At 38.6% G+C, this 12,506-nt stretch overlaps 1 protein-coding gene across 1 annotated transcript in view; it reads left to right on the forward strand.

Annotated features, from left to right (window-relative positions):
• The first annotated feature begins 6,971 nt into the window (after positions 1–6,971).
• Positions 6,972–12,506, forward strand: part of GPAM (glycerol-3-phosphate acyltransferase, mitochondrial) — a 49,078-nt gene continuing 43,543 nt past the window's right edge. The window contains exons 1-2 of the mRNA XM_071563685.1: positions 6,972–7,027; positions 11,842–11,915. The gene's annotated coding sequence lies outside the window, so the exon portion shown is untranslated. The remainder of the gene's footprint in view (positions 7,028–11,841; positions 11,916–12,506) is intronic.

Genomic DNA, 12,506 nt, shown 5'->3' on the forward strand with positions numbered 1-12,506 from the left:
TTAACTGCATTAATTACTTTGTGCTGTGCTTGTAAAATGATCATAATAATGCTTATCACAAACTTAGTGCCATTATCTCTGTTGTGCAGATAATGGAACTGAGCCACAGAAAGGCAAACCACACGTAGGGCTCTCAAGCTGCCCATACTGCTCTCACTTCTGCGTCATTCAACGAGTAAGCACCTTGGAGCAGAAGCTATCCAAACAACTTTGGATAGGTTTATCTGTGAAAAAGAAAAGCTTCCTGGGAAGCAGCAGAACGACTGCCTGGACTGTCAGGCCATGTCTTCTAGAACAGAGGACTTCCACTTACCTGAGAGGTTATTTTGCACTTGAAGTAGTAAAATCCTTCTGCTTGCCAATTTAACATTCACTCTGGTCTTTATGGCTTATTGACAATAACTGGATGATTAGCAAGTCCATTGCCGGTTGAGTGTCTCAGTGTATTTTCCTCTTCTGGTGCCATAAACAAAGATTTTCTTCCTACTTTGTCAAGACTTAACCTTTAGTGCATTCAGCCTAAAGGACCAAAAAGGTAATTTTCTGAGACTTCCCAAAGATGACAGACCAAGTTTCAGATCAATTAAAGGATATAGTTTTCTTAAAATTGCAGCAACACACTAATGATGATATCCATTGAGATGGTTCTTTCTGTTCACCATGTTTCATAGTAGTAGAAAGAGGTAACAGCTTCATGTAGTGGAATGAAGGAGAGCAATTGGTCTAAAGTTTTCAGGCACTCACCTGGATATTCATTTACTTGTACTTTGGAATGACTCAACCCATCGCAAACATAAAACAGGTCTTACTTTTTTAATTGGCTGTTTGAAGATAGGATTTCTTTGAGAATTCACTGAAACACCAAATACAAGTGATGGCTGTGGTACTGTCTGTGTGCAGCTGCTTCAGTGATTTTGATGGGCTTCCTCTGATAGCCAAATTTCAGAAAGCTGAACCATTGTATTTTCTTCTGCTGAGCTGTAGCTGATGTTGCACTGATTCACTCAAAATCAATTTGACTATCCCATATGATGGTAAAAAGTATTATTTGCTAGCTTTTAAAATGACAGTTTGTCTCTTCTAGTGTGGTTTTTAGTAAAGTGTTCAGAGGAAATATGCAGTCGGCAGAAAGCTATCATTTCGATCTAAGCTAGCCAAACAGCATTGTGGTTATCTGAAAAATGTGTGCAACTATAGTATACCAACGACATTCATATAGTATTTCCTACAAGCTATTCCAGAAAGTATGACACTGTAGTGGTTATTTGTGAAAATCCCTCAGGAGTACAATAACGTGATAGCCTTCCAAGGGACTCACTGAGTTGTTCTCAGTAACCTACTATAGCTCCAAGTACCCAATTCTCCAGGACAGACTGTGCTGAAGACTGTAGATTGATTATGCTGTTAATGACGCAGGAAGCTCTGCTGCTGTTTGTTTATGCCGAGATTAGCTAAAATTAGAAGTTGACCTGATGTTCCTGAATTAATTTAAAGGCAAAAAATACAAGTTACCGATTCTGATTTTTTTTTGGAATTATAGTCTCAAAAGCCAAAGCTCACAGGGTATCTTCCTGGAGCTATGAGTCAGTTCTTAAGTGATCTTGAAATGAAAGATGTCTGGACCAATATATGGTATCTATGAGCAGTAACCCCTGAGCAATTTCCAAGGTAATGCCTTAACTTTCTGTCCTGGACATCTACAGATTTTGAAAGATCAAGAAGATGTCAAAGCCTTATTTTAAATGCTTGAAAACAGCTGGATAAATTCAGTAAGTGTTAACTGGACAGACAATGATCTATTGATGCTTGGCTGTGCCAAAAGCACATGAAGTTGCATCTCTGGATGGTCTTGATATCTTATAAAAAAAAAGAGTGAAAACAACAAAGACTACTGAATCTTTGACAGTAATAGGTTGGGAAGATATATTACTGATGTTTCAGAAAGTGTGTAAGGCTTAAAGTGCTGAAGCTGAAAAATGGGAAAGGGTCTGTTTTCACAGACTTTTCCTTAATATCAGCTTTGGTTCTTTTCAGTGGACTCCAAAACAAAATGTATCCAAATCAATAATCAGTTCTGAAAATGTAAGCTGATTTTAGAGTATTCTGATACATCTTGCTATAAACCCTTTGGAAAAAAAGACATTTAAGTACCCTCACTGTACATCTAATTCTGAGGACAGGCGTGGTATTTTGGCATAGGTAAAGTGAATGAATATGAATGTATAGAAGATATGGCAATGATAATATTTTCTATGTTTGCAATACCTTTCATTCCAGGCTCTCGGAGGCCTTTATAAAGATTTTACTCCAGACACCAACTGGCCAGGAGATGGTGTTAGTGGTGCTCTATAAACAGAAAACACATGACACAGACAAGCAAAGTGACTCACTTGTATGAAATCTGGTAAAGGCATCTCACCCTTCTCTGCATGCTGCCCCATCTCTTGGACCTTTCCTTGGCCTGTTCTGATTATTTGAATTATCTATAATAATTATTATTTAATGTTGCTCTTTCAATATGGCAAGCAAGCAACAATATAAAGGCAAATGTAATTTTCTTGGATCTTTGCGGATATATGAATTAACTAATAATGTAGATAATTTATTATCAGGTAAGTTAGATTAGATCAAAGCCTACATCACTAGGGATAGCAGATGTGAGTGAAATAAGTTCAACCATCTAGACTTTTTACTTCACTTCCAAGCCTTAATCTTGTGGCTAGTTACAAGTAGTTTGGAAAGATATTCCTCTCTAGGACAACAAATGCCATATGTTCCATACCCCTTCCCCTCCTGTCAGATCCCCAGCTGAGATCCACAGCTGCAGACTGACCTCAAACCTCTCAGTCTCCTTTTCTATCAGCACTGTGAATTCCTATACCAGGTCATTTCCCCATTTCCGAGTCTTCATTTTCTTTATGTAGTTGCAACACTTACGGTCTGTCCAATATACCACTAAAACCACACAGTCTACAGGTATTACTATATAATGCCACCTTCTGGTATTATGGGTTGGCCTCTCACCCTCACACCACCTTCCATGTTTCCTCTCCCACCACCCTTCTGTTCAGTTATCCTTCCACTGAGCTCAGCAAACACTGCTTCTCCTACAATCTCCTTCACATCACAATTTTGCCCATGCTACTTGAATATACTTCTGGGTGAGATTTTGATTGTAAATCTTTCCTTCCATAGTTCCTTCAGTTTGTGCAGAGTTTCCATCATGGTTTCCTGCTCCTTCTTCCACTTCTGCTCCTCTCACCAGCAGTATGACATCAGCCAAAAAAGGCTCTGTGAGCAGGGAGACAGGGTTAGTGTTGGACAGATGATGGTGGTCAGCTAACACAATTTCTTAGCATCAGTCTGTTTCTGTCATCTCAGGTTATTCACTCATGGTTTTGCACTTTTTTTCAAGCTGTTTTAATCATTACTATTCAAAGAGAAAGAAATAAAGGTTCTTGTGATTCCTGTGTTACTGCACAGTCACAGCCAGCCTGGTCCCTTTGGTCTCAGCCTAACCACACTTTCTTGACCTGAAGTGAGGAGGCGAGGTACAGCCTGTGCTTTACTGCTTAGAGGCCTCAGAAGCTCAAAGGACAAAGAGGGAAACTATACCTTGATATTTCATTTCTTTGCCTTCTTCAGGGAGGTTTCCCCAGCTCGGTGTGCAAGAGGAACCTGACCCTGACTTCCCCGATGCATGGACTGCACTTGCCTCTAATTTTGCACAGATCACACAAGAGGGACAATTCCTCTTTTTCTTTTATCTCTTCTCTGTCCACGCCAAAGTTGGGGGCATCCTGCCTAGTGGACAATGTAGCTCTTGTGCAGGGACAAGCCCTGATGTTTGTATCTAAAAGCTGTGTATAGCCATCTTATCTACAACAGTTATCATCTTTTAGGTTTAACATACTGGACAGAGTGTCCTGGATGGCCTGGGAAAAGAGCCATTGAGATTAAAGGTTACTGAGAGCAATTATGCTGATTATTTATTTATGTGGTTGACTATTTTGTTGGTAATAGCTTTTTCTCCTTGGCCAGTATGCTCTTTTTTTTTTTTAACTTACCTGGCCATTCTATGCAAAACTTCCTTAAGTCAAAGTGGACTTGGCATCTAAATGCCCTTGAAAAAAATTGATCTAAATTATTTAGATGGTTAACTCATATTTTTCAAAAGAAGCTATTTAGGAATCTAAATCTAGTGATTTTCAGGATTGACAAACTGATGGGCTTCTTTCCACTGCTATCAGTACTGGAAGCTTCTTTGTCTATATTTGCTAAATAACTCTGTTGCAGTTTGAGTTTCATGCAGAACAGCTTTTTATAACATAACTCCTATCTTTCACTAAGTACCTTTTCCAATGAAGCTACTTTGCCTGCAGTGGGACTACAATGAGGTTGTTGAGGCCATCGTGTATTGTTTAGATTGGTCCTCATCCTGCAAGTACAGAGACCCTCCATCACTTCTGAGGGCAACAGAGTTATTGCCCTGAAAATATGGGCAGAAAGGAGATAATGCTCCATTCTGTCAGGAGAGCATACCTTTAGGATATATCCTTATTTCCATAAGGTTCATTATTTCAACTTTTCAACCAAAATCTGCAGAGAATGAATGTGGAAATATTGCAGTGCTTTTCAGAATTGGAAGTCTGAAAATTGATCAGTTGTGCTTACAAATCTGGAAACATTTCTTTTTTGGGAAAGTTTTCTGTCTCACAGAATTCTCTGAAGGAGAAGTCTTTTCTACCAAGAATTATATAGACTGAAATCTCTACTTAAGAAGGATGGAGAAAAACATCTACTTACTCATTATGTTTCCTTTTAAAGGCTGTTCCTTAAGAAATTGAATATGTCTGAGTGTGTGAGTGAAATTGTGTTTGAATAGAAAGGACAGTTAATACAGAATTGGAAATTTGTGTATGAGAAAGTGAGAATGCAAAAAATAGGGAATTGTGGTTTCAGTACACACATATATACAATCCTAAGGAAAACAGCCATAAAATTCGGGAAATATTTAATCAGTGCTTTGGCCATACCTTTGGCTCAAGCTTGGTAAATATGTGACTACTTAAGATAAGGATGCCAGAACAGAAACATTTTTAACAGGCTACTGACTTATTTTAAATGGGCCTTGTAGCTTCACGAGTCTCTTAGATACAATGTTAATAAATTTCTTGGGTATAATGGCATCACTTTTTGTTGAAATATTTCACTTTTTGTTGAAGACCAAACTGTCTTTTAGCTAAGAAATCTTTTGATTGCAATTTAATTTAATTTCTACTAGTCAGATACCCTTCAGGAGCTTGTTATACTCACTCTTGGTGGAATTTCTGTTGCTGTAGTGATGATGTTTTTCAAACATAGGTTTGGAAAAAAATAATCTAAGGTTATCATTAATATATAATTATTATAATGAATTATGATAACTCTAGTTTGCCTTCCTGTGATACTGTGTACATATCTACAATGAGATAAGAGTCTTTAAGTAGCATTTACAATAATTGTATTAATTAGAGAGGTGTTAGGGTAGTATTACTACCTTACAGCCCTTGTACTGACTATTTTAATAGTCCATGTGCAAGGACAATATTTCTTCTTACTGTGGTGAATAAAAGCTATCACAGTTTCCTGGGAAGGGGATGGCTTCAGAGTGTTCCTGTGGCTGTAGAGCAGAGGATTGCAAGTTCAGTCATCCAAAGAGACCAGTTTCAGGGCATGGCAGCCTTTATTTTCATGTGCAGACATGCTGAATGTGAAAGAGGTTTCTGAGAAACTGGAAGAAATTCAGTAGATAAAAAATAATTTGCATGTACTGGCCAGGTACTGAAGCTGTGTAAGTGCCCAGGTAAGACTGTACTTGTGCTTTGCAATTATAGTTTTCTCATTTTGCTTTCTACAGTGTGTTTATCTTTTAGTACTCATTCACCTTAATAGTGTTAACTGCATCCATTTAGACAGAAATTAAAATGAGGATTCCTCTTGTTTTTCTATTATTATTGGTAAGTTCTTTTTGTTACTGGAATGGAGGGTCTGGGTACATATCTACATAAAAATACATTATCATTTTGGAAGATGGAATGCACCCATTTTTTGTTCATTTCACTCTTACTGATGATGTGAAAAGACTGTAGAATTAGCATCAACATTACAGTTGGTTGAATGGTCATGATGAGACTTCAGTCACAGTTAAAACAGAATCTGTTGCATGAAAGGCCATGCATAGGAAATTACAGAGCCTTAGTGAAGGACTTGAGTGATACATATACACATAAAGAATTAGTGTGCCAAAGAAAGCTGGAGAATTCTGGAGTGGTCTGGTAAGCTCCAAGGCAGAATTGAATTCAACAGTTGTGTGCAGATCCTGATAACTCAGGAAATACTACTTTAAAAACTGTACAAAAGGATTATGGTTTCCTTTAATCATTGTAGAAGGCTTTGAGAGGCAGAGGTGAAGGAGAGAGAGGGCAGGCTGATCAGTCCAGGCACTAATTAGGGCCAAGGTCTCTTTAGGTTTCGGAAGTTAATGAGTTTCTAAATAGCTGATAGTAGCCGATAGGGAGCGGAAGAATACTCAGCGTCTGCATCCTGCCTTTATTCCTGCCCTAAAGTGAGAGATACCTTTAGGAGCAGGACGATGTTTTCTGGTCAAAAGTCTTCTACTAAGAAATAGCTGCTTCTTATGTGAAAACCTTTTTCTCACACAACGTGAGGGGAAATTTAAATATATTTTTAGCCTCCTGAGATTTGGGCTGATTTACATGAGTATTCCTTCAACCTTACTGCAGTGCTCAGGATAGGGCTTGACTGATTTTAGCTGTTTTGGTCTCTCTGCCCCCTACCTTTGGCCGTGCTTCTGTAAGTGTCTGGCATAACTGCTCTTGTTTGCACTTCTCCCCCATCTTTGTATGCCAGATAGCTTTTGCCATCCATCTTCCTGACCTTGGTGGGTAAACATTGCGCTAACACAGCTTGTGCACAGCATTCATTTGATTTGGGAAACATCGAAAGGCAAAAGAAGTTCAAGCAGGTAAGTGAATGAGAAAAAAAGATATAAGATGGGAGGCCTAATGAGCACAAAGCAGTGAGGGGATATGCTCTTAGGACAAAGCAGAAAGGGGTGTATTGGCACTTCTTCAGAGTGTGCATGATGCTGTATAGACATGTTATCCTGAACCAAGACAGAGGTGCCTGTGTGCGTTTGGTTGTGGGTGCAATACAGCCATTAGCTAAGCACAGTGAGGATTTGCTCGCTCAGGTTCTCAGCTTTGAAAGGGTCTGGTCTTCCTGAACTGCTTGCACAGTGGACCTGACTTCATCAATTTTTTTCCTCACAGGACTCTCTGCTACTCGTGTCTAATAAGTTTTAGTAACATGCATGGGCTAAATGAAATATTTTATCTGCTCTAAGAGTCCCTTTCATTTTTACCACCTTACCGCTTGGTGGATCTGCACCAGGAAAGAGCAGGGCATTTCTTTCCAGTTTGAAATACTTGTCATTCCTGTGGTAGCTCATTTCTGAGTCACACCTTTCCTAACCACTGTAAAAGTAACACTAATATAGCAACAAGTAATTAAAATACCCCCAGAGTCTATTTGGCTCACACTACAATTGAGTCTCATTCCACAGGTGTAATTAACTAGGCAGTGGTGGGAAGCCTCCCCTGTGCTAAATTTCTATTCCGTGTGTTGTTCTTACAAAGAGTAATAAAAAGCAAGGATCAGAACTGAGACATTTCTTGACTGAATATCAGGGAGGCCAGGAATTCTCCTGTGATGTGGTGGCAGGTATTGTGCTGTTCCTGTTGTAACAACCCATAGTGTATCTTAAGTCTTATGATCTTAACACTGAAGGCATTAAGTGTTTCCAAAAGAAATTGCCAGCCACCTACTTTTTGAAAAAAATTAATTATCTCCCACCTGTAAAACAGGTGGCTTTTTACATGATTCTAGTTGTTTTGTCTTAGATGTAATGGCCTAAAGATACTGCTTTACTTACGTCATGTTCATCATTCTCTAGTAACTGCTTTTGGTTAATAATCTTTGGCTCAGGGCTCTGGTTAGTGAACAATACACCTCCCGGCCAACACCTATACAAACTGATTATCTGAACAGGATATAGCTGACTGTACAGGCAAAATTTCATGAACTTCTATATTGTTCCCTTTAAACTGGCACATGAAAGGGAATTGGCAATGACTCATCTGCTATTTGCAGATTATTACTATCCCGAAGCTGGTGCCAAGGAAACTGATTTATTGTCTGTTATTACTTTGTTATTAATTGCATTATGCAATACATCAGTTGCACACATAAATACATTGTGTAGTCCATGGATAGGAATAAATCCTGTTATGTTCAAGTATGTACATGCTTGGTCCTAGCCCTGGCACTGGGAAGCAGAAGTATTGTGTTGGCTCTTTGGATTTTTCATATCCTGCCTTTATTTTTTTCCATTTTTCATGCCTTTTTGGTTTCGTTTTGTTTCATTTGGCTGCTTCATTTTTGATCCCATCTTTGAAAAAATTACTTTAATTACTTGAACAGAACATTTTGGACTTTATTCTGAAATTCACAGTGCTCCCTGAGGGTGTCTTACGTATTTTTGAGCTCTGGGTGTTTTTGGCATTGCATAAACTTTTGGGAGGACATAACTTCCCTTTAAGTTTCCCACCAGGATTCAGCAGCTAAGGTATGTTTGTTTGGTTGGGTTTTATATTGGGTGAGTTCTGTTAGGTGTAGAAGACAGAATGACTCTGTGGCATTATGTAGAACATATTCCTGTTTCTTGCATCTCCTTGTCTTCAGACTGAAAGCACTTGGGGAAATTTGGGGTTGAACAAAGTCTCTTTCCAGGTCTGTGTGTCCAGTTCAGTAAGGACTGCTGCACTGCCTTGGATCTCTCTTGAGGCTCATTCCTGATTTGTGCAATGGTTTCTGTAAAACAACTTTCTGATCCAGTTTGAGACCTCTTGTGATCAATTCCCACTGGTGGATTCATCAGTCCTCAGCCAGCGCTGGTAGGGTCAGTCATTTAGCAGCATATTCTGCCAGCTGTGGTCTTGCAATGATTGAGATCTTCGGCTTCTTGTTAACTTAAGGACAGTAAAAGACATCATTCCATGGAACTCTCTCCCCCCCCCCCCCCATCCCCCAATCTCTAGAGGCTTTTCTCATTTCTACTGTCACTGTCTGTCTGGGATGTATTTAAGCAGTGCTGTGGGGACAGCAAACAGGTCTTGGGCACAGGCCAGCTGTGTGATCATAGACACGGAATATCACCCTGTGCCTTTGGCTGCTCTTCAGCATCTGCCTTGTATTTTTAGCTTCCAGTCTCCTTACTGAGAGAATTGTCTCTTTTTAATATATTTGTAGCTCAGTGGATAGATTAGCCATTCTGCTCACTCCTCCTCTAGTCTCTAGTAGAAAGTAAATATTCAAAATTGATTCTTTGATTTTGATTAAGGAAGAATTGTGTTTCTTAACATTACCTGACAAAGCATCTCTGTTTAAGGGAATTTGCTTGAACTGGCATCCCAGCTTGGATGTCTTTGTCACACAACAAGGTGCTTCAGATCATTAATTTCCTGCAGTCCAAGCTTGTATTTATTCCTGTCCCATATCAATCCTTTTACTTGGCATAGCAGAGCATACCATGCAACCCACAAGTGCCGAGCATATTTAATCGTACATCAGCAGTTGACCTATAATTAGCTCCATCACAGCAAGATCCTTGGAGATCCTCAACAGGAGGATAATATCTAATCAAGGGCAGAAGCAACCCTGCAGGAAAGATGGGAGCCCAGCTGCAAAGTTCTGCTGGAGTAGATTTGAGCTTATTAAACCTTTTGATGATCAGTTGGAAGTTGTTTATAGTTTCATATTTCAAAGTCCTGGTTATGGCATCCTTAAACTGTAACAATGGGTAAATACAAATATCTCAGGCGTTCATATCAATCTTGTTAATCTAGATAAACTCTTAATTTATGTGCTTTAATATTGGACTGTCAAGGCTTGTCATCTGGGATAGGGTTTACCATCACTAGGAATCAGTGGTTCATCTGTATTTAGACTACTCATCTTAAACAAATTTTATATTCAGTGCAGAGAAACTGGGTCCTTCAGAGCCTGTTATGAGCCATGCATCAGGATGCTTGAGAAGCCTACTTTGGGATCAGAAGGACTGTGCCCAAGAAATTAATGTTCCTTTCCCGAGGAGAGACAGATATAGATATCTAAGCTTAGCTGGATGAAGCTCACCCAGTGTGCTGGTCCTTCAATCTAGTTCATCTTTTCCTTACTGTATCAGTAAATTCTCAGTATTAGCAGGACTTTGCAGAACTTGGGACAATTTTTCTAGGTTGTAGGAGACACAGAGAAGCAGACAGAAAATCAGGTTGTGGCAAATAATTTATATAACTTGTTCTGACATGTAAATCCACTCCAATTTTGTGTTATTAATGCTTTTTTTCCCAAAAAACCTCCAAATTATAATCCCTTTTGACTGTACTAGGGCACAACCTGCTACCTTGTAGAGCTTGTAGGTCTCGCAGATGCCCAGGGGAACAGAACCACAGCTCCTCTTGGGCTAGACCTGGAGTTACAATATTGTGGTCACAACACATGCAATATTGTCAGAGATGGTTAACTCCTCTAAATTAAGAACCCAAAATGGTTTTCTTTGTTGCTATTTCAGACCTTCCCACCTGATTAACACCAAATCTGTTTTCACTCATCTGAGTATCTACTAGATACATCTTAAATCAGCAACTGGATTTTCCCACGTATTAGTATATGATAATATTATTCTTAAAGGGATATATTTAAGAAGACTAAAAACTGAATCTCATGATTTGGATTGATCTGTACCTATGCCTCTATATACCCTCCCCACTCCACAAATGACAAAACTGCATCAGGATCACTTTTATTACTTGAAAACAAAAAAGAAATGTATTTAAGAAATAGACATATGTAGAGAAGAAAATAAAGGTCAAGAATATAGGAATTAAATCAAATCGACTAAACTGATACATATTTGGAAGAGTATAAAAAATCGAAAAGAAAATATTCTATATTGAAAATTTAAAGGAAAGACAAATTCCAGTTAGAAGTTTACTACTTAACACGAAATGAAATCAAATAGCAGATGGTAATAAAGTGAAAATATTCAGCTTTCACTCTTAAAGTTTAATGTGTTCAGAAGTTTAGCAAAATTAATTCTAACTGCGTGGTAGGACCTTAAGTCAGAAAACACAAAAAACAGGTTAAAGAATATTTTAAAGGCCAGGTTGGATGGTGTTCTGAACAACCTGGCCTAGTGAAGGATGTTCCTGCCCACAGCAGGGGGGTTGGAACTTGATGCTTCTTAAGATCCTTTCCAACCCAGGCCATTTTATATTTCTATGATAATTACCAAGCATAAGCAAAACCTGCTCTAGGGTATTTAAGGAATTAGCAAAAGCAGGCACTGAATTGTTATTTATCTGTGGCAAATGTTGCAGAAAATGAAAAGACACAACATGTTTCAGATTTCTCATCGTCATTCATCCCTAGATTTCCATCTCCACCAAACAGTGAACTTGCTTTTTCCTTCCCCTTGTTCATGCACAGGTTTCTTTCTTACTGTCTTTTATGGTCATTACATCTTGAATCTTACTCTTTCCAAAATGAATATCTGGGGGTTGAAATGGAAAGTTTGATGGTGTGTGGTGAACACTTACACATGCTGATGTAAAAATGTGTGAACTCCTTGGTTGTTTCCCGCTGTAAAGGCTGCACAGGTGAGGACATAAGTGTGTGTTAATTAAGTGTCAGTGGATCATATATTTCTCTCTCTTGCAGGACTTAGCGTTCATCAGTCTTAAGAGCATCTCCAAATAATAGATAATTATCCTTCCCAACATCCTACCACATTCGTAAGTATTTTTACATTTTACAGATAAAGATAATTATAAAAATATTAATAATTTCTGACTGTATGGTATCATATCGCAATCATAAAGGATTCCATAAAGAGCATTATTCCTCCACTTTTGGCAAAGCTCATGTGTAGAGTTTGTGGACTAAGGGGCATACAATGTGTTACTCAGCCAGCAATGGGTACCTCTACAGAAATTACCGGATGCCACCCAGCCATCAACTTCAGCTGACATCACTCATAGCAGATGTTAACATGCCTCTGTCCCATGCAGAATCTCACTGCTGGCATCAGTAAATTAATAAGATCCTATTAATATATTTATATTTTGGGGATTCTTCATGCATGTAAACAAGAATGCTTCCAAGGCAGTTTCAGGTATAATGCTGCCTTAAAGCATGGTCTGACAGTCAAACTTTGACAACCTAAAGGCAGGAGTAGGTTAACAACATCTTCGTCTAATAGAACTTAATTTTATGACCATATGGATAATGGGGGAAATATAGTCTTACTCAGCACTCTGTGATTAAAATGATTGACTGAAATAGACATTTAGAAGCCTTGTTATGAAATATATTTATCCTGACAA

The sequence above is a fragment of the Pithys albifrons genome, chromosome 9 (genome assembly GCF_047495875.1).
Source record: "Pithys albifrons albifrons isolate INPA30051 chromosome 9, PitAlb_v1, whole genome shotgun sequence".
NCBI classification, from domain to species: Eukaryota; Metazoa; Chordata; class Aves; order Passeriformes; family Thamnophilidae; genus Pithys; species Pithys albifrons.